The following is a 24191-nucleotide window of genomic DNA, read 5'->3' on the forward strand; positions in this document are numbered from 1 at the left end:
TCTCCTGGCCCGCCTGCTGCTCCCCTCAGCAGTGTACTTCGTCGATCTGCTTGTTCTGCTCCCCACTCTGTCCCTGGTGAATCCTCTCACCCTCCACATCTCCGGCCTGTACCCCAGTTCTGTATGAATAAATAAATCTTTAAAAAAAAAAGTTACTATCACTTGATCTTTACTTGATCTTGATCTTTACTGTCAGAGGTAGTTACATCAAAACTATATTAGAAATTCGGTCAACATCTTATTGGGTCTTCCAAAATCAATTTCTTCACAATGAGAAATAGACATCAGTTAAATGAACTGTTTGAATGAGACTAGAACAAGTCAATATATTCATAAACTTTTGCTGTCCTTGGGACCTGAATTCTAGCATGAGCTTTGCAGGTACAGTCTTAAATTCGAGTTTTCTCCTCTTTAAATAGAGGATGACTGTCCAACAAACTCTAAATCTCTTTCCAGAACTAAAGTTTTATGCTGCTTTGTAAACATTATCAAAATTACATCTATCTCTCTTCATATATGCTTTTTAAAAGTTAAAAGCAATATATATACAACATAAGCAATTCAAATAATGGAAATTATAATTAAAAGTTCCCTTCTAGATACCCAATTTCCTCTTCTAAAGCCTAAAGACAACCACTAGTTTGTCTCCTCACAAACAAAATCCACAAAAAGGTCACATACAAATACATGGCAAATACAGACACACATACAGGGCTCACATCCTGTGTAGACACACACACACACACACACACACACACACACATATACCTCATTCTTTCTAATGGTTTCAAAGATTTCTACTGTATCCTGATGTGTGGTTTCCAGGTTTTTGCTAACTCCAAACAATGTGGCAAATAGGTGTACTGAGTATAAGTGCAAGTAAGCCTTACTGTCTATGCATTGTTTATGTTGACTGATATTACCAAACTAAGCATCTACCCTCTGATACACTATTCATCCAAGATGGCAAGAGACATAACAAACCTTAGGAAGGAGAGCCAGTGGGATTTAGAACAAAAACAAACAAGACAAGGCCAGAAATTGTCTTTTATGAATTAACTAGGCAACTAGCCAAAAACATAGCACTCATATGTGATGCTTGTCTGTTGTTTATTTAGACCAGTGTTTTTTTCTTTAAGTGTTTGTAAAAGAAGAAATAGCCAGAAAATAAATAGTGAGGTGCGAGGGGAGGAGGGACACAGGGAAAGAAGGTGAGCAACTTGTATTGTAGATTCTAAGAATTCCAAGGGGATCCAGTTAAATCAGGACATTAAGACATCCTGTCTTAAACCAGCATGTGGATTTAATGACATGTATGGCTAAATTATTCCACATATAATTTGGCTACATTCACCCAGAAATGGTTTTGCACAGTAAAAAGTCAATTCAGCTGTTTATCCCCAAACTAGAGGGGATATTACATGACTCCAGAGATAATAAAAATGTTAATAAAGCATGGGGAAGCAACTTGTATTTTTTTTTTATTATGTATTTTTTTTTAAAGATTTATTTATTTATTCGTACAGAACTGGGGTAGAGGCCAGAGATGCAGAGGGTGAGAGGATTCACCAGAGACAGAGTGGGGAGCAGAACAGGCAGATTGACGAAGTACACTGCTGAGGGGAGCAGTGAGCCTGTCAGGAAAGGTCTGCCATGCCATGTGGATCTCCTCCAGGGCAGGTGGGGATCGAACTCATGCGGAAGTGGCTTAAGCTTCTCAGTGCAGTGCTTTAACCTGCTGCGCCACCAGGGAGGGCCCGCAACTTGTGTTTTTAAGTACTTATTAAATAACTGTTATAATGTCTATCATGTAGTAGATAATAAGTAACTTAATTCAGTCATCTACTTTGAGAATTATCACCTTGGTTTAAAAGAAATATTTTCAAATTAATTAATTACACACACACATATATGTCTATCAAACCCCTGAGTTTCTAAAATCAACTGAATACAGAAGTTTTCACTTTGCTTTCCTATACTTTGCTATTGTAAGTTTTTATTACATATTCATTCAATATTTATTACACCCATATATTACAAATATTTAGTATACCACATTTTAGGGGTAAAAGAAAAAAATACTTTTAGTCCTACACTGAAATATGTGGGGAAAAAATCCCAATTTTAGAATCAGGTAAATGTAGTATGTCCTAATGCAAAACATTTGTTTTCAGGAGGAGCTCCTCTAATTTTTTTAAGAAGGTACAACTTTGGAAGATCTTCTATGAGATTATTCCCTGCACATGCTTTTCTGACCCAGCTAAAGTAACCTTACCCAACACTAAATCTCTTAAGAAAACTGCCCCCATTTTTTTCTATCATAAGAGGGTCATTAGATCTGTCTCCTTAGTGCAGTACACAACGCATCAGTCTCATAAGAGGGTCACTAAATAAAAGGCTCACATTAAAAAAAAATTGACAATTATAAAAACAATATAAACATCAATTGGAAGTATTCAAAGGCCAGTCTGCACAGAATATACTAATCAAGCACACTAAGTCCAGAAATCTGGCTGAGAACCACAAGAATTTTTCAAAATGAGAGTGGTCTTCTCAGTCCTTGACTGCACCACCAATTATCAAGGGACCAGCCTTGTCCAACAGGACACCTAGGAAAAGGATGGGAAATGAACTAAATGGGACATTCTGTGCAAGTGTTAGTTGGCACAGGTCTTGCCCATGGTATTATCAAAAAATCACACAGGAGGTCCTTGGATTCTATCACTAATAATGAAATCTCTTACCTGTGGTTTGGATGGGCCCTTTAAGACGAGTTGCAGTTGAAAAAAAAATTATCTTCTAAGTGCTGGCAAATTCTATCTAATGGAGTTAAGTGTCTTATCTACCAAACTGAATTCCACAGATTATTAAATTAAAAAATTATGTTAAGAGTTTAAAAAACCTACAAACCAAAGAAAAATATTCCAATCACTTAAAGAGGCAGGTCTCAGACTGAGACAAAATAATTAAAACCTTCAATACAGTGTACTGTTTCTAAGACATACAAGAAATCTTTTTCTTGTACTTGAAATTCGTATTAAGTGGCAACGGATCAAGGAGAGAAAAAATAAATGACTACTTGAAAGTAATCCAAAAATCAAATCCAAAGACTTTCAATTTAACACTGAGCTAGCACACACTGTCAAGAACAAACAAAAGCAATATTAGCTGGGTTGCTATGTTAAACTACTATGACATAAAAGAGAATAATGGCTTATGATTGGCTGTAGATAGTCTGGTAAAAACATGTATATTTATTGGTTACTTGCCATACTTGCCAGAAAGGCCTGTCCTTTCAAATCATGTAATGCAAATAGCCTTCAAAAGCAGTTTGGTTTTTTTCTCGTGGTGAGTTTTTAATGAGTGTTTACCCCATACATATGCATAGTGATCAAGGCATAGTCCTGTGAAGGAAGGCAGGTGTCTTAGTTTTCTATTGTTGTATAATAAATTACCAAAATTGGTGTTCAGTGTCCTTGAGACATTCACATTAATTTATAATTAACCTAATCACTTTTAAAGCTAGTTCTTTTCTACAAACTTTGACTTTTATACTTATGTTAATTTAGATAATTCAAAATTTATATTTGGTTCTTTGTTCTCAAATAAAAAAATTATAAGCTTTACCACAATTCTACCATATTTGGAAATTAAAATTTATTAGAAAGAAATTTAAGAAATATTTGGAAAGATACTGCAGTATATTCCTAGTGAAATAATTCACAATTGGGTAGTCAGAATCTGTACAACACTCACAAGCCAGATTGTAAACTCTTTACATCTTTTCTTGCCTATCTATAAGCAGTTCTAAGGAAGCAGGAGAATGAATAGACTTATCCACCTCTGTGTGAGCTTGCTCAAGGAATCAATAAGTTTAAAGAAAAGTTACTTAAGATGTTTGCATTATAGAAAGTTCTAACCAGATCTGTTAGAAGAGTACAAGGAAAGAGCATCCAGAAAACTCTAGGCATAAACTCTGAATGAGTTTTTTAAAAAATAATTTTATACACAGTAAACTTTACCTTTTTGTATACAGTTCTCTGAATTCTGACAAAATGCATGTGTAACCACCATCATAATCAAAATATAAAAGTGTGATTAGAACAACCATAAAGACTCATCTGAAGCATTTAGTTCAAAAGCCAAGCAGACACAACAGGATCTAAAAATTTAAACAAGGATTTACTAAATACAGAGTAATACTGACTCCTTCCTACTTTTGCTCCTACCTCCTAACCAATCCAATCACTACCATCTCCTCATTTCATTAATTCCTATTTTAGTCACTATATATATGTCTGCCTCTCTCCTATACTACAAACCACTATTCTGCTACTAGCTGCCATCACATGCTTACCTCATAGTTATCCCATATCAGCAAGCCCATCTTCCTCCAAAAACCTGTCTTCTGGTGATCCCATCATCATCCAAGTGCTTAAACTGGAAGCCTAAGAGTTAGCCTTAACTCCCAACTCTTCCTCCATACCATCATCTCAACTTGTCCAATCTTCATGTCTTGTCAGTTTTATTTCAGAAATACATACCACACAGCTCTCCCTGGTGGCTCAATGGGTTAAAACACAGTGCTATGAGGCTCTCTCTGAAACCACTACAGCATGAGTTCAATCCCCAGCCAGGGAGATGACCCACATGGTATGGCAGCCTTCTCCTGATCTGCCCGCTGCTCCCCTCAGCAGTGCATTTCAGTGAATCTGCCTGTTCTGCTCCCCACTCTGTCTCTGGTGAATCTTCTCACCCCCTATACCTCAGGCCTGTACCCCAGTTCTTGTATGCATAAACAAACAAATCTTAAAAAAAAATACCACAACAGTAGTTCAGGAAGCAAGTATTAACTACTACACTTTCTAGTTTCATTTCTTTAGAGTAGCTGGGTTTTGGGGTTGGTTGTTTTGGGCCATAGCATCTTTGCATGTTTCCTCTACCCATGTAAACACCTACTCTAATCTGTCCAAGTAGAATTAAATGCTTCCTCCTCCTCACTCTAGATCTACAGATTTCCTGCTGTTGTAATTATGCCTTTCCCACTAGACTGAATCTCCCAGGAGGGCCCTTAACAGTGTTATTTTACCTTCATAAGCTTGATGTCTTAGGCAGTACTCAGAAGATAGCAGGTGCTGACTAATGTTTGAAAAAGTAATGAGTAAATCTATCATGATCCAAATAAAATGGTCTCAAGGATTTTAAACTCCCTTTGCTATGATTCCATGGTCACCAAATGACCGTCTGCTTAATATCACATAATAGTTACTAGTTGGGCATCTCAGACAAGTTACTAACAAAATGTCTGTCTCAGACACCTCACCTATAAAATACAGGTAAAATACCTCCTTCATGAGGTTATTATATTATTAAATGAGTTAAACCATGCAAAATACAGTAGTGCCTGACAATATTCAGCGTTCAATAAACATTAGCTATTGTTACTAGGTTTTACTATCCTGTCAGCAGGTGGGGAATGGAACAAAGCAGACATGTATTCTAGGTCATAGGAAAGACTACTCTTCAAAGTACATCAATAAAATGACATCTTATTTTATCTCTGAGCCCCTTGTGAGTCTGATGAAACCAAAGAAACAGAGCTAACTTACAAAACTGAGAAATGATTCCTAAACGGACTCCATTGAGTTAACAGTATACTAAGAAGGCTTATCAGAATGACTAATTGGACACCTTATGGTACCTTGCCTTGGTTTTAAAAGGCATTTTGGTCAAAAGTAGTGTAATTTAGTGAAAAAAATATGTCAGGAGGAAATACTTTAAAATACAGGTTTGTTTTTTTTTTTAACATAAACATGTACTTTACAAAGAAAGTTTGAGTTAAAAAAAAACTAGTCATTTCTCAATTATATACACTGAGGTGAGAAGTAGCATAACTGAGAAGTGACCATCAAAATAGACTTAAAAATCCTTAACATTTTATTTTGGAATGTATTATGTAATTTCTCCTATGAATTTAAACTCAAAATTATATTTGAGCTCAATTAACATTAATTCTTATTGCCTTATATATTTATACAGCCCAGCCACACACATTAAAGATGCACACATAAAGAATTGAAAATATTAGCATGCTAGAACACTAACATGGGATAAATTCTATGGACAATTTAAATGCAAATAACTTAAAACTCACCTATTATATAATAATTCTTTCAACCTTATAGTATCCTCATGAGGCTTAATTTTTGCCATAAAATTCTTTCAAATGAAAATTTCTAAGTGTCATTTAGAAATAAAAGAACAAATGAGTTTTCAACATAGACCTGGGAAGAGATGAGGGAATAATCCAATTGAGGACTTTATTCACACAGATATAGGAATGCATGATTATGCCCAAGGAGTTAGAATTAGGTTCTCAACCCAACAGCAGGCCAATTTGTTTCATAAAATCAGGTATTCTTTTTTTATTATTAATTTACATATTTACATTATTGTTCATTTTCAAACAATGTTTACACCCTTCCTCCCCAAAATCAGGAGAGTTCCTGAAAGGTTATATAGCTCTCTTAGTGCCAGGAAACTCATATCTAAACTCATATTTTTAGAAGAAACTGAGACCCAGAGTTGTAATACGTCCTCAAACTACATAATAAAGTAAATATTTAAATATTGGGAAGTTCATTTTTTTAAATAAGATTATTAATGGCATATAACAGTACAAGCTGTAGGTATATAATATAATGATTTGAAATATGCTCTGCAATAAATGTAGTTAACATCCAACCAATTACAAAAAACTATTTTTTATTATGATGAGAACTTTTAAGATCTATAAGAAACTCATTATTTAAATAATGTTTATACAAATAAATAACCATCTCCTATACTTTTTTAAAAAGGCTTTACTGTGTTAGTTTGTTTAAACTGGGCCGTATTGATAATGATCTGCTTTATCTTACAGTTCCACACTGTACAACTTCAAATGTACTAAACATAATATCGGTCACCTGTGATATAACTTATTTCTCATACAAGCCTGTCCACTTCACACATGAACCCTCCTCCTCAATTAGTAGGGCAGGGAGACTCTAGCCTGAGCATCAGTTCTTAACACACAACCAATTGCTTTCCTCAAACTTGTTCATAGCATTCTCAAAGCCAGGAATGATCTACTGCCTCCTATTTGAATCCTCCTTACTGCTGCATGCAAGTCAAATTTCACTTTGCCTAGAAGCGCTCCCTAAATCATCATGGTTCACTCAGAATTCCTTTTCTACACTACCGTCATTTTCTTGGCAGTTAACAAATGTTATTTAAAACCCCTTACCTGATAATTAACAGAGGATGTCCTGAATTGTAAATGTCTTGTGTATAACTCCTTCCCTACCCCCAAATTCTTTTTGTAGATCAAGTGAGACCTAGGAATAGGTACTTAAAAAATAAAACAGGCCCTCCCTGGTGGCGCAGTGGGTGAAAGCACAGCACTCTGAAGCTAAAGCCACTTCAGCATAAGTTTGATCTGGGGAGTGGGGGGTGACCCACATGGGGAGGCAGACCTCTCCTGACCCACCTGCTGCTCCCCTCAGCAGTGTACTTTGATTTGCCTTTTCTGTACCACTCTGTCTCTGGTGAATCCTCACTGCCCCTGCACCTCTAGCCCGTACCCCAGTTCTGTATGCATAATAAATAAGTAAATCTTTAAAAAAAAAAAATAGGGGGCCCTCCCTGGTGGCGCAGCGGGTTAGAGCACAGCACTGAGAATCTAAAGCCGCTTCCGCATGAGTTCGATTCCCGCCTGCCCCGGAGGTCACCACATGGCATGGCAGACCTCTCCTGACCTGCCCGCTGCTCCCCTCACAGTGTACTTCGTCGATCTGCCTGTTCTGTTCCCCACTCTGTCTCTGGTGAAGCCTTTCACCGCCCCTGAGCCTCTGGCCTGTACCCAGTTCTGTATGCACAAATAAATAAATCTAAAAAAAAAAAAATAGGGAAGAAAAGGAAAACAATCATGTAGAAGAATAAAATTGACATTTTTCCTCTTTTCTTAGTTACCACTGACTTAGCATCTAAGGTCAACAGACCTAGCACTAGGACATACCAAGATCAACACAATTCTCTGTGTCTTTGTGTTGACAGGATTTCAACTTCATGGCTCCCATAGCCATTCCATGTAAGATGTTCATCTACACTCACATCTTAACAAAGACCTCTTGGAATTTTCTCTACTTCCCAAATAACAACTTTTGAATTTTTCTCTTTGAACTCTTTCTTATTCCCTCTACCAAAAGGAAGGGAAGATTTTCTGATTTCAAAATCAGAAAACAAACAGTGCAAAAGTCCTCAGGGAGGATCTAGCAAAGTATACTAGAAGAATAGAAAGGCAGTGCAGCTTGAAAATGATGAACAGAGAAATATTATACAAAAAAGCAGCAGGCACCTATGGCGGAGGGCCCAACAGATCAGGATAAACTTCATATGTAGCTATTTCCATAAGTTTGTTGCTTGCATTATGAAACTGATTTTTATTAAATGAAACTTAGGCCTATGTTTCAAACCTCTTAGGCTCTTCCAAAATCCAGTGCAATAAATTCAACTACTTGCATGAGAGGCAGCTTCTCCTAAATGTCAATACATGCAAAGCCAAACACTGTTTTTCCTATACCAGCTCCTCCTGACTATTTTATAAGTCCTAACAGATGGATCAGTCACCCAGGTTTGATATCTCAAAGTTATCTTTCATTCCCTGCCTAGAGTTCACCCCATTACATATGGCTCCACAGGTCCTCAAGTCTCCAACCTACTTTTTTTCTAGTCCCACTGCTGCTTATCCTAGTTCACAGTAGCATTAATTCTTGCTAAAATTACTGGAATAGACTAGTCCCCACACCTCCAAATCTTTTCCCATCACATTTATCCTATATGATATTATCTAGATACTTTTAAGATCATCAATAAGCAGATGACATACAAATTCATTACCTCAAGTTCCAACTTCAGTTCAAGCTTCACTCATGTATCTGCCCACTTAGCATATTTATTTATACTTAGTCTCATTCACATTTGAAATTTAACATGCCTAAAATTGAACTCCTGATTTCTGATCTCCTTTCCAAACCCTAGCTACTCCTCCAATTCCTCTCCATCTTCCACTCCCATCTCAGTAAGTGGCACCTCTACCCAGTCAATTGCTTGAGCCAGAAACCTGGGAATCATTTGACACTTTCTTTTCCTTCAACCCACATTCAATCTATAATTAAGTAGATTTCTTTAACATACTTCTCAGATCTCTCTAGTTCTCTCCACCACCTCTGCCACTATGTCCTACCTGCAAGGTAAGGATTCTTACTTAAATGGTATTGAGCGCAGCCTAAGCATTAAGATGTTTAAAAGCTCCCCAGCTGATTCTAACATATGGCTAAGTGTGAGCATCAGCTTTACAAGTTCTGGACTCCTAAATCTCTAACCTCATTCCTACTATTACCTGCCTGGTTCACTTGACTTCAGCCATAGTGATCTCCTTGCTGGTTCTCTGAACATGCCAGGAACACATATTCCTCAGAGCCTTTGTGCCTGGAGTTCTGATTTACTCCTTCACTTTCACCATCTATAGATACGTACTCAGATACGATCTCTAGAGTGATTTAATGCCATGTTCCCTGGCCATTCTAAAACTGCAACCCCACCCCTACACCCTCTATCTCTTTCTCCAACTGTTTTTCTCCTTGGGACTTGCCACTTTCTGACACAGCACATATTTTATCCTGCTTACTGCCAGAGTATGTACTTAAAACAAAATAAGGACTTTGTTTAAATTGAGTTTACAACACCATATATGATTTAGGAGGTCCACACCTCCTTAGATGTATATCATCAAAGCACCCAAAGTCCTAAACCATAGATCATTGGACACCTCTCCCTACTTTATGCCCATTCTCACACTCCTCCCTTTTAGTAGCTTCAATTCTGTCATATTTCAAAATTAAACCAAAACAAGTCCTAGAAATGTGAGAGAAGGAATTTTTGTTATGTTCCTTTATTATTATTCAAATCAACAAGGTCTTTCCTGATTCCCCCAGCTAAATTTAATTTCTCCATTATTCCCCATAGTAATTTCTTTCTTTCAAAACATTTACAGAAATCTGTAATTATATTTGTGTTTATGTTGGAACTCCTTTCCTAGAATGTAAATTCCAAGTAAATAGGAATTTTCTGTTTGATTAACCCAAAATATATACTGTTCCTCATGCTAAGTGGCACAGGGTAATTATTCCAAAAATAGTCAATGAATAAATAAATGAATAAGGTTAAATAAATCTCCCCAAAACACACACTGATCATGTACTTTTTACCAATCAGAAACTCCCAAAGTCTCTTCATCACTTCACTCCAACCGCCTTGGCTTTGGTAGAAGACCTTCTGTTTTCTGGGCCAATTTACTTCCTGTCTTACCTTCCACTATCCCATCTGTCCTTTGCTTCAGCTCCTATTACACAGTATCTAGTGCATGTACTATACTAACCAACATTGCATTTCCCCACCTCCACATTTTTGCTCATGACATTCCTTCAGCCTGAATTCCATCCCCAATTCTGCCAATCAAAATTCCAGCTTTCAAGATACCTACCCTTCAAAACCCAGTTCAGCCCTCCCTGGTGGCACAGCGGGTTAAAGCACTGCACTAAGAAACTTAAGCCACTTCCGCATGAGTTCAATCCCTGCCTGCCCTGAAGGTGACCACATGACGGGGCAGACCTCTCCTGACCCGCCCACTGCTCCCCTCAGCAGTGTACTTTGTCGATCTGCCTGTTCTGCTCCCCATTCTGTCCCTGGTGAATTCTCTCACCCTCCGCATCTCTGGTCTGTACCCCAGTTCTGTATGAATAAATAAATAAATCTTAAAAAAAAAAAAAAAAACCCAGTTCAAATGGAAAAGACAGCCTTGACTCCCACTCCAACTTCTCTAATAGAAGTTTCTAAACACCAAATATGTAATACTAGTTTAATTCCCTCTCATTTAAATCATAGCCCTCCCCCCAACCTATTACAATACCTTTTGTTTACAATCACTCAAAGTATAGTCCCTACAACAAATAGTATTTGTTAAAATGAAGTCAGCTAATACCACTAATCCCCTTCTCTGTGATATATATAAAAGGGGGCTGTGGGTAAAGAGGGACAATGGATTGTTTCTTTTCAGCAACACCCTTTAATGTCTAAAAGATATAAATTTGGAAGGGCAAGTTCCCAGCTTTAAATTTCCCTTCTATGCCTTTTCTGAAAAGGTAAGCTCTTTCCAAATGCAATTTTTGTAACTCATATCTTTTAAATATATTCAACTGTTTGAAAAAAATGTTAAGTTACATGTGCTACTATGATGATTTAAATTCCATAAGCTATGTTAAAATGGATTACCCTAAGATTATTGCATACTTCAAAGACTATCTGGCTGAAAATATGAATACCTTAAATTCCTGCTAAAAAAAGATAATTAGTAGGAAAACATTTCTGTTCAAGAAATCTGAAATTGTTATGACCTTTTTAGAGTATCCCATTCATTTTGAAACCTTAAGTGACGTTAAGTCATAACACTTGCAGTCCTGTAAAATTCTACAATGAAACACTTGTACCTCAGAATAGACATTTGTTTTCCTTACTACAACATCTCATAAGAGCGTGGCTCCCAAAGTATAGTATGTGGAACCCTGGAGGTCCCTTTTCAAGGAATCTGTGAAGTTGAAACTATTTGCATAATATTTAGAAACTGCTTGTCTTTTTCACTGTGCTGGCATTTGCATGGTGATGCCTTAGCATCTAAGGAAATAGCATCAAACCAGAAGAGTCATGCGTCTTTCACCACACATACTAATTTTTTTAAGTCTGCTTCACCAAGAATGTTCCTGATGAAGCAATAAAAGTTAATTGTATTAAATCTTAACCCTTAAATACAGGTCTTTAAAATACTCTTGTGTGAAGAAATCTCAAGTATTAAAAAGCACCTCTAAAGGACTCAAGTACAATGACTGCTTCCAGAAAAAGTACCTGTAAGTTTCTAAGTTGTGACATGAAATGCTTTTTTTATGGATCATTACTTTTACTTGGAATAAAATACAAACAGAGGCCCTCCCTGGTGGTGCAGCGGGTTAAAGCACTGCACTAAGAAGTTTAAGCCACTTCCGCATGAGTTCGATTCCCGCCTGCCCCGGAGGTGACCACATGGCGTGGCAGACCTCTCCTGACCCGCCCGCTGCTCCCCTCAGCAGTGTACTTCGTCGATCTGCCTGTTCTGCTCCCCACTCTGTCTCTGGTGAAGCCTCTCACCACTCCTGCACCTCTGGCCTGTGTCCCAGTTCTGTATGCACAAATAAATAAATCTTTAAAAAAAAAAATACAAACAGACTATTAAGATATAAGTACTCAGCACACATTTTCTTAAAAATGAAGTAAGTCTGTCATTTCAAGGAAAACAACTGACAATATTTGTTGCTAATGACAAAATTCAACTTTTGATCAAAAATTAGAATTTTGAAGATCTCGTAGATGCTTGACAGATTCCCAATACTTAGAGGCTTTTTTGATGAAATGGGTTGTGATGTTAACTAAGGTGGTGTTTCTGCTACTGCATTATGAAACGTGTCATTTAGAAGATCTGTTTAAGTCAACGAATCAATTATTTCCCAACCAACCAATGCAAGGTAGTATAAAGTCATGTAAAGATAAAAAGTCTATTCAAGACTCAAGAGAGACCAAAGGATTTTAATGTAATAATAATATCAATAACATTTCTGATTTCACACTGCAACTTAGTTTCTTGTAAGAAACTACCAAGTGTGAAGTTTTGGTGTACTATCAGAGAAGCCCTGCAAACTGTCTGAAAATATGTCTCCCTTTTCTGACAACACATCCTTTGAGGAAATTTCTTCATATACTTCAATAAAAAAATCTATCATATTAGACCGAATACAGAAGTAGATCTGAGAATCCAACTCTTTTATTAGCTGGACATTTAAGGGAGTTTAAAAAATGCTACTTTTTTACTACTTTTTTAAAAGTTATTTTCATATAGATATATTATTTATGTTAACATGAGTTAATTTTTTAAGTAATTAATTTTTTTAAAAAATTTATTTATTTATGCATACAAAACTGGAGTACAGGCCACAGGTGCAGGGGCAGTGAGAGGGTTCACCAGAGACAAAGTGGAGAGCAGAACAGGCAAACTGACGAAGTGCACTGCTGAGTGGAGCAGCGGGCCGGTCAGGAGGTGTCTGCCGCTCCATGTGGGTCACCTCCAGGGCGGTGATCAAACTGATGCTGAAGTGGCTTTAGCTTCTCAGTGCTATGCTTTAACCCACTCTGCCACCAGGCAGGCCCAGTAATTAATTTTTTTTCTAATGCTTTTCTTTTAAAAGGCTAATTTGGTAACATCAATAAATACAAACCACATAAACAAAAAGCTCTTTAGGGGCTTAAAAGATACAGAGTTTTGAGACCAAAAAAACTTAAGAACCATTTCACTATGCTAATTTGCTTGTGTTTCTGGCCACCCCTAAAGTTGCTGTTTGTACCAAACTCCCCCATCCTCAACCAGAGTTGAATCTGGAGCAGATAACTGACCCAGGAGAAATCAACCTGTAGTCTGACCAAATCAGGTCTACCCAGCAACCTGAGTTAAGCCTCCTGGATACCATGGATTATTTATGGTGAAACACTAGAGTCTGGTAACCCCTACTGCTGAAGTTCCTGGTACTATCTTGGATTCACTCCTTTCTGAGGCCTGGATGGTCAGATTTCCTAAGATTCTAGGACAGGTTATTTATTTCCTCTTGGGAAATCTCTTTTTATATAATTAGTTTAAATAGAGTTCTTTCTCTTATGATCCAGAAAGTTGTAACACCATAGAACATCAATGCTGTTACCACAACTGTTTTATTTGGTCTCCTGACCTTAAACACTTGAAGATATCCCTACATGGAATGGAAATTATGGGCTCATTCAGAGTAAGAGACAAACTCAGGGAGGTTTTCATGTTTTTGGAGGAGGCAGAGATAAGGCCACTACTTGTCATGCCATTATACTTTATAGACAATACATAGCTTCATTAAGAGATACCAATCTGACAGGATTTTTCAAGTAGTCTGATGAACAGAAAAAGAAAAAAGCAGTAAGACTTGCCCTACCAGATATAAACAATTATTATAAAGCTATGCTAATTACGGTGGTGTAGTACTTGCACAAGATAGACATACCAATGGTACAGAACAGAGAATACAGATACAAAACCTCATATACTGGAAACATATAAGTAGCATAAGGTTCTATTAAAAAATGATGCTGGGGGCCCTCCCTGGTGGCTCAGCGGGTTAAAGCACAGCACTAAGAAGCTAACGCCACTTCAGCATGAGTTCGATCCCTGCCCCGGAGGTGACTCTCATGGCGTGGCAGACCTCTCCTGACTTGCCCGCTGCTCCCCTCAGCAGTGTACTTCGTCAATCTGTCTGTTCTGCTCCCCACTCTGTCTCTGATGAATCCTCGGGTTACCCTTGTGGAAAGAAAATTAAATCCCCAATTCAAGGTCAACTTTATGGGACAAAATTAGAGCTCTACTTCACACCAAATATCAAAATAGATTCCAGTAGATTAGAAACTAAATGTGAAAAGCAAAACCTTAAAATGTTTTAGAGGAGGTAACTATTACGCGGTATAGGAGAAGAGTCCTTCATTAAGACACACATGTACAAACAAAGAAAGAAAAACATAACAAATTTAACTTTAAAGTTTAACATTTAGTTTCAATAAAATATAATGTCGAACAAAATACAAATTGAAACACACCCACTAGAATGTACTATCAAAAAAAAAAAAAAAAACCCGACAGAATATAACAAGTGTTGGCAAGGATGTAGAGAAATTGGAACCCTTGTGTACTGTTGATAGGAACATAATGTGGTGCAGCTGCTGTTAAACAGTATGATGGTTTCTCAAAAAAAATTAAAAATAGAATTACCATATGCAATTCTACTTGAGGATATGTACACAAAAGAACTGAAAGCAGGGCCTCAGAGATATCTGTACAGCAAGGTTTATACAGCCAATAGCCAAAAGGTAGAAGAATACAAGTATCCATCAGCAGATGAATGTATAAACAAGATGTGGTATACATATAGGTCTATGTTTATATCTAATGGAATATTATTCAGCTTTAAAAATGAAGGAAACCCTGATGTATGACACAATAGGACTGAACCACAAGGACATTATGCTAAATGAAACAAGCCAGATATAAAAGGACAAATACTGTATCATTCCATTCATATGAAGTATCTAAAATAAAATCACAGAAACAAAGTAGAACCTGTTTCTAAATAACAAGAAAAGATTATGTAATTCTCAAATTCAGGAGATGACTGATTTAACACATTATTTTGCCATTAAAGATAGTTAAGAGCAGGCCCTCCCTGGTGGTGCAGTGGGTTAAAGCGCAGGAGCCACTTTAGCATGAGTTCGATTCCCGCCAGACTTGGAGGTGATCTACATGGCACCGCAGACCTCTCCTGACCCACCCGCTGCTCCCCTCAGCAGTGTACTGTGTCGTGTCGATCTGTCTATTCTGCTCCCCACTCTGTCTCTGGTGAAGCCTCTTACCACCCCTGCACCTCTGGCCTGTACCCCATCTCTGTATGAATAAATAAACCTTCAAAAAAAAATAGCTTAAAAGCAACAGGAAAGAAAAAAAAAACATAATAAATTAAAGTTCTATTTAAAAATGAAGGCTCAGAGTTTCCCTGGGGGTGCAAGGGATATCACTATGAAGTTATCTGCAGCCACTGCAGCATGAGTTCGATCGCCGGCCAGGGAGCTGACCCACATGGCTCAGCAGACCTCTTCTGATCCCTCCACTGCTCCCCTTAGCAGTGTATTTCAGTCAATCTTCCTGTTTTGCTTCCTACTCTGTCTCTGGTGAATCCTCTTACCCCCACCCCCACCCTCTGGCCTACACCCCAGCTCTTGTATGCATAAATAAATTTTTAAAGATTTATTTATGCATACAGAACCGGGGTGTAGGTCAGAGGGTGCAGGGGCAGTGAGAGGACTCACCAGAGACAAAGTGGGGGGCATAACAGGCAGATCAATGAAGTACACTGCTGAGGGGAGCAGCAGTTGAGATAGGAAAGGTCTGCTGTGCCATGTTCCCTGGCCGGGGTAGAACTCATGCCAAAGCTGTGGCTAGCTTCACAGCTCTGCATTTCAACCTACTACACCACAAGGAAGGGCCACCCATAAATATTTTTTTTTTAAGATTTATCCATTTGTGCATACAGAACCTGGATACAGGCCAGAAATGTAGTGGCAGTAAGAAGACTCACCAGAGACAGAGTGGGGAGCGGAACAGGCAGATCAACGACGACGCACATTGCTGAAGGGAGCAGCAGGCAGTCAGGAGAGGTCTGCCACGCCATGTGGTCACCTCCGGGGCAGGTGGGGATCAAACTCATGCTGAAGTGGCTTTAGCTTCTTAGTGCTGTGCTTTAGCCCACTGCGCCACCAAGGTGGGCCCCATAAAAAAATTTTTTTAAATCAAAAAAAAAAATCAAAAAATCAAAAATCAAAAAAAAAAATGATGGCCTTAAAGTTTCTTAAAGAGACTGTCACTTAGAACTTTGAACTTGTCAAAAACAAAAGAAGCTGCTATAACTTACTAGCAAGTTTGTCAACAGAACCTTTCCATGATTCATCATGCCTGAACACAAACACCAAAAAGCATGTTTTCCAGAATATACAACCAGAACTGACTATGGGGACACAAATGTTATGCCACCCAATTAAATATAACCTTGTACGTCTGAAAGTAAATATGTCAAAATATCAAAAAGAAAAATTGATTTTTGATAAATACTAGAGTATTGTTATTGTCAGGCTTAAGTATCCTGAAATCAGTAAGATTACTCAAAATACTAGTATATGGCAAGATGCTAATAAAAAAAATAGTTTGCCAAGGCAACAATTAGCCCAGTTCCTAAAACCAACTTTAGAATGCAGTTCCACTCTATGTTTCATTTATAATAACCTTCATTAGTGTTATAAATTTTCAGAAAACATCATGGATGCAATGACATTTCTCCTGATTCTACAGTACATGACAGAAATGAACAGGATTAATAAGCACTGCTCCAATGCTGAGTTATGAGACTCAGGGTTCATAACCTATATGAAACTTTCCCCTAATTAAGGACAATTTGTTTCACTCCTTTTTATGATAAAAATAGAGCAATAATGAAAAAAATATGCTATTACACCATAATCTTATATAACACTCCAAATGTATAGAAAAATGTGCTTAAATGAGGAAAAGGGGGGAGACAAACACATACTCATGTATGTACACCCAAGATGTTTTTACCTAACACTCAAAACCTCACATCTCTAAGAAAGCTGAAGGACACAATTTCATTCTGCGTACTTTTCATCTCAGGAAAAAAATGCAAAATCACGAGAAAGGAAATTCCCTAGTTTTCTCTACAGCTAACTTTATTCTGGGAGACAAGAGAAGAAGTGCTTTCAGAGGTACTTCTATCTTTACAGAGAGTATTCAAGACAATGAAGCTGCAAGATCTAAGATCCAGAATCCAATACTACAGTGGCAAAGAAATGAGTAAACTATTTGGTACAGTATGTTAAAATGCACTATACTTTTTTAGAATTGTATAGATACATGTATAGAATTGTATAGATAGAACTGTCTAGATACAAACACACACACAATCAGAGAGGTGAAGGTTCCACATCTAGGTCAGGAAAAATATAAAGTGAGCCAGGAACAACTTGTACTCGAAAGCAAAGAAGAACTCACATACCCACGCTCCCCCAAGCCAAAAAGGGACATTTTGAACATAAAAAAATTCTATTAAAAATGTCTGTAATTATTGGTAAGATGACTAAATTAACATCAAGATATGAATTTGCAGTGGTACTAAAACAAAGAAAGAAAAAGAAATAGTCACTTGCCACCACTAGAGGTGATTGTTATGTCATCTCCTTACTCACAAAATCATCAAAGGGAGAATTAGAATTACAAATTATAACTTATCCCTAACTGAAGTCTTCACAGGAAACTGAAAACTAACCAATGTAAAAGGAATGGCAAAATTAGAAAATTACCACCATTTTGCAGCAACGGAAGAGGTAACTGATCTGATTAAGAATCACCATCATGAGATGAAAGGGTGCTAAGGGATGCCGGAGCATCACCATTCCACAGGCCGCTTGCTAATAATTACAAAGGGGGAAATGTCTTTACAATGGAGAGATCTGGTATTTATCACCTTAAATGACCACACTCAGCATCATCAGGAGTGGCCCATTCATGACATGCTTTTCTATTGTGATGCAATTATGAGATACAAAGTAACATCTATGAAGCATTCCCATCAAAACCATTTCACCAGATTCTAATCAAGTCTTTCCCATTTCACTGCCAATTTATAAGCAATACAAGGATAAAAGAACAAATTAAAATGAAATTATAGGAAAACCACCACAAAATTCGTTTAGTGTTATTTTCAGTAAGACAAATGGCCTCTTCAAAAAGGCAGTATCATGTGGCTCCTAAATTTTTTAGGTTTAAAAAGAGACTAAAAAAAAAAGGACCTTTGGAGAAAAGAATTATCAACATCTTCAAGACAAGTGAGAAAACCTGAACTGGATAATAAATGGTATTAGAAAATCATTGTCAATTACTCCACTGGGACAATGCATTCTAAGAACAATTAAGTAAAATACAGACACTATATGGTTTAAAGATATATTTGAAGTATTAAAGTGTCATGACCGGTCTATCCCTATGGTCTGAGCTCAATTTTCCAGTCAAGGAGTTGACCACATATGGCGCAGCAGACCTCTCCTGTCTCTCCCACTGCTCCCTTTAGCAGTGTATTTCAGCAAATCCTCCTGTTCTGCTTCCCACTCTGTCTCTGGTGAATCATCTAACACCACCCCCCCACTTCCACCCCGACCCCACACATCTGGCATACACCCCAGTTATAAATTTAAATAAATTTTAAATTTTTTTAAAGTGTCATGATGACTGTGATATATTCTTTATATATAAGCACATGCAAATATAACAAAATGTAAACAATTGAATCTCGGAAGAAACTGTATATAAGGGTGATAAAATTACAGTACTCTTTCAAATTTTCTGTACATTAAAAAAAATTTCATTTAAAACAGCTGTTAAAAAAAAGACTCCGGGCCTTCCCTGGTGGCACGGCAAGTTAAAGCACAGCACTAAGAACCTAAAGCCACATCAACATGAGTTCAGTCCCCACCCCGCAGGTGACCCTAAGAAGCTAAAGCCACATCAGCATGAGTTCAGTCCCCACCCCACATGTGACCCACAGGCGCAGCAGACCTCTCCTGACCGGCCCGCCTGCTGCTCCCCTCAGCAGTGTACTTCGTCAGTCTGCCTGTTCTGCTCCCCACTGGGTCTCTGGTGAATCTTCTCAACCGCCCCTGCACACCTACCCTGTACCCAAGTTCTGTATGAATAAATAAATAAATCCTTTTTTTTTTAAAGATTTATTTTATTTGTACATACAGAACTGGGGTACAGGCTAGAGGCTCAGGGGTGGTGAGAGGCTTCACCAGAGACAGAGTGGGGAGTAGAACAGGCAGATCGACGAAGTACACTGCTGAGGGGAGCAGCGGGCGGGCCAGGAGAGGTCTGTCACGCCAAGTGGTCACCTCCGGGGCAGGCGGGAATCAAACTCATGCAGAAGTGGCTTTAGCTTCTCAGTGCAGTGCTTTAACCCGCTGCGCCACCAGGGAGGGCCAATAAATAAATCTTTAAAAAAAAAATTTTAAAAAGACTCTGGTCCCTGCACCTCTGGCTGTACCCCATTTCTGTATGCATAAATAAATAAATAAAAAACCTTTAAAAAAAAAAAAGACTCAAAACATACTTCCTCCAAGTTAATCTCCCAAATGAACTCTCCTCAAAACTTTATTCACACCTTACCTCAGCATGGAGCACAGTATTCTGTTACTGTTCTGTTTTCTACTTATATGTTCAACAGAAGACATAATATTCCATATGATTATAAGCCCGTTTAAGCACAGACATCTTATAATTCTTTCTATTTCTTCACAGATCATAGTGCATTCCACAATATACAAGACTTTTTAAAAAAATACTAATACCGGCCCTTCCTGGTGGTGCATCATGTAGGATGAAGCACTGCAAGCTAGCTACAGATGCTTCAGTACAGGTTCAATCCCCAGCCCCAGAGATGACCCACAGGGCGCAACAGACCTCTCCTGACCTGGTGCCCCTAGATCCCCTACCCCACCCGCTGCTCCCCTCAGCAGTGTACTTCATCGATCTGCCTGTTCTGCTCCCCACTCTGTCTCTGGTGAATCCTCTCACCGCCCCTGCACCTCTGACTTGTACCCCAATTCTGTATGTATAAATAAATAAATCTTTTTAAAAAATACCAGTACCGTGTAGGCATGCAGAAAAGCACCTTAACTAAGTGGGTTAGATTTTCAATCACTTAACAGACGCGCACTTGTATAAACAATTTTGAGTCACAGCTATCAAAAGATCATAAAATATCAATTATGGGCTTGTAGAACTGCACACAGAGAAACTGGCATCGAAGAATTAAAGGAAATTAGAATGTGTTGCTTACAGGTCTTCCTAGCATTGTCATGGATTCACTGTTACCCAAGCATATGCTTTATTCTCAAGACATTATTCTTCAGTCAAACACTATCTTCTACCACTACCCCATCTATAAAACAGCACGATATTTATCCACAACTCCTGGATGTAATGAAGCTTAACAAGTTATATAATGAAATTTAAAATCTTAGAAGACTGCACAAAGATCAAAATTTTTGATAATACAATCTTGGTGAGGGAACAGGCAGATTCATTCAGGACCAACAGGAATATAAACTTGTACAACTCTATGGAAAGCGATTTAGCAACTACCTAATACTAAAAATACGTATATCCTCTGACGTGGCACTTCCACTAGGAATTTATCTGCCAGACACCTCTGTACAAAAATGTACCTATAAGGACTTAATTGTAGCACTGTAAACAACCTAAGTAATAATTAAGCATTGGCTAACTGTACATCTATGCAATGGAACACCTACCACCTTTCAAAAAGATGTACTGTGTGGATGATGGTCAAGATATTCTAATTGAAAAAGCACTATAACGGGTATAGTGCTTGCCATTTATGTAAAACAACAAAACAAAACACCAACATATATATAGTCCTATATGCTTATAAAAATAAAGGACATACTGGTAATAAATTTCCTTTTGGTTGGTTAGGATGAAAGGAGGAAAGCAGGTGATTTTTTACTGTGTACCTTTTAAATTATGTTCATATATATGTATTGTATATATATAAAGAGACATTAAAACTACCCATTTTAAAGAGTTTTATTTACCCATGACACTGCACCAAAATGAATTAATGATATTCATCTTAATCCTAAAGACATGGCTTTGTACCATAAAATTTTCAAATGAGGCTTCACTAAATTCAATCAGATAAAAGGTTTCAAGATTAAAAACAAAGCATCCTAGATAACAGGAACCTACTAAGATGAAAAATGGACATATTACCTCAATAGTTTTACTTCAAGATTTTACAAGAAACTGAGGGAATTGAGACACAGGCAACATTACACATCTCCACGTACCAAAGAACCACTATAAATTGCTCTGAAAGGAGAAGTCACCAAAAGACCAGATGGGCACCAGCCACCCCCACTTTAAATGTGGGATTGTCACAATAACTTGAACTCTCAACTTTTCGCATAAGGAAAAAAAGATGAGTGTCCTGCTCTTTTCCCAAGACACAAGATGATGTATGCCCCCCCAAATTCCTTTACTTCCTGTGTCATCTCTTGGTTCCAATGTAACCACAATAACAGAAAACAGCACAAAAGACAGCTGTATCTTGCAAAAGCTAGGGTTAAATGGGGAAGTGAAAAAAATAATGTATTTTTTAAACCCCAAGTACGTAATATCCTAGTGTTAAGCATGGTCGCCAAAAACACCGCGAAAGAATACCAAAGAAAAACCGCAAAGAGAAAATTAGACTTGCTGATATATCCCATTCCCAACTAAGATAACAGAAAAACACAAAAGGTAACCCCTCCCCCCCCCCCACAATTTGGCCATTAACTTCAGTGCTCTTCAACAAAGCTTTGCCTGTAAGAGATTTTATCATTTTCTTGCCCTGTTTTTATGGCAAAGGTAAGAAGTAGCGAAGTAGCCAAAAGAGTAGCAACATAGGAACAAATTAAAGGGGCATGTCAATTTAAAATCCAGTCCTAGATCACTGAAATACCTTAAAGTTCTTTATTTAAAATTTTTGGTCTGAAAGAAGTATCACTCTCGAATTAAGAACTACACTGGGCAAGTTATCATCGACTGGGAGTTTCAGATTGCTTTTGTTTTCATGTGGTGTTCACAGAGCATTAATAAGGTACAGCTAAAACGAAAGCACTAAGGAAGATCTTTTACCAAAAAAAGGAGGCAAATAGGTCACACAAAAGTAGAAGACAGACCTTCAAGTCTTAATTTACGGTTACTATTCTTAGTCCTTTATAGTGTGTGCTCTTTACCTTGTCTATGAAGAAACTAAGAAGTTTAATAAAAAAAAAATGACACCCCCCTCCCCACTTACTTTCTTCTTATTGACCCTTAGTCCCCCTTAGAAAGTGTACCAAAATCCCAGGCAGAATAATTGAATGGGTTGGGGCACGAAATTCAAAATTTAGTGGAGGTCTATATTGAAGGCACAGCAAGAAGCTGAGAAAAGAGAAGAAATGCTGGAACTGTTAAGTTGCAGTGACAGTTTCAAAAGAAGGGTCAGCGTGGGGCACTTCGGCTCTGGGAGGCGCTAGTACCCTGGGAGTCTCTAAGGCAACACCAGATGCGAATAGGGCTTTGTCAGCAAGTCCCTCATATAATTTAAATTCTCCCTTTTGGACAGGAGGAAGAGGCTCACAATCTGGCAGTAAATCTAGCTCACTGCTTGGATAGAAAGCAGGCGCGTGGTCAAGGGGCTCTTTATCCCGCAGGTCCCTGCAACACGGCGATGCGCATGCGCCCCAAGGGCAGCGAGCAAGCACCCCGAGCTCGTTCACACTCGCGCATGCGCAGTCACCCCTCTCGCCGCAGGCGACAGCTCACTATTTGGCAAGGGGGATGGGGTTGGCAAATGATGGGGGGTGCGCTGAAGGCAGGGGGTGCGTTTGTGTCTCCTGAATGCTTGGGGTTGGGTGAGGGAACGGTTGATTAGGCGCTGGCATTCTCAGGCCACGTAACCCAGAATGTGGGAAATGGGGCAGAGAAGAGTATATGTGTGTGGGGGGGAGTGGGGGGTCAGTCACCTCTTGAGGGAGGCGCCCCCCCACACACTCCGACAGGACAACCCTCTCCCTCGACTCTCCTCCCCCCACTCACCTGAGAGCGGCGGCGACAGCTGCTGGTCCCCGTCCCCCTGCGCTCGCCTCATACTGTCCGCAACATCCGGGACCTGCGGGACCGCCGATACACAAATACACACTCGGAGCGCGCACACTCACACACACACACACCGACACACACCGGCCGGAGCGTCATGGCGTCAGCACGCCGACGCAACGAGCGCGTACCCGCCGGGCCCCACCCCGCGCTGCTTCCGCCCCCTCTTCTCCCCTCCCATCTCTGGGTTCTTATGCCCCGCCTTCCTCTTCCTTAAGACTCCGCCTAGCTCCCCTAGTGCGCATGCGTTCCGGCCTCTCCTCTGAGTTGGGGATTTGCTGGGAAGGAGGGGCCTGAGAAGAAAGAGGCGGGAACTCGGAGTGGGGGGCGTGCGGAGCGGGCCAGGCTGCACAGAGGTGCGAAGACCAAATAGACGACCACCAAGGCAGGGGGCTGTCACATTAAAATAAAGATAATTACCTGTAGTTTATATTTGCAACAGTGTAGGCTTGTCAACGATTTTTACATGCATTGCCTCCTGTTTTTCTAACCAACTGTCAATACTCTGACTTTATGATAATGCTAGACATTAAGTCACTTCCAAAATTTAGCATTTTGAAACAAAAATGAGAAGGGCCATTCTTTTGGGGTAAGACCAGCAGAGGCGGCCTAAAATGGGAGGAAGCTGATTCAGTGATTGCTTGTTGTGTTGAATACCTGAGTCCCCAGCTGGCCT

The 24191-nt window shown here is 38.8% G+C and overlaps 1 protein-coding gene across 2 annotated transcripts in view; it reads right to left on the reverse strand.

The window, feature by feature from the left end:
• Positions 1-23612, reverse strand: part of SPOP (speckle-type POZ protein) — a 66060-nt gene extending 42448 nt beyond the window's left edge. For both annotated transcript variants that reach the window (XM_004684318.2, XM_012726581.1), the window contains exon 1: positions 23456-23612. The gene's annotated coding sequence lies outside the window, so the exon portion shown is untranslated. The remainder of the gene's footprint in view (positions 1-23455) is intronic.
• Between the last annotated feature and the right edge of the window lie 579 nt (positions 23613-24191).

The sequence above is a fragment of the Condylura cristata genome, unplaced genomic scaffold (genome assembly GCF_000260355.1).
Source record: "Condylura cristata isolate star-nosed mole 26May11 unplaced genomic scaffold, ConCri1.0 scaffold00017, whole genome shotgun sequence".
In the NCBI taxonomy this organism is placed as follows: domain Eukaryota; kingdom Metazoa; phylum Chordata; class Mammalia; order Eulipotyphla; family Talpidae; genus Condylura; species Condylura cristata.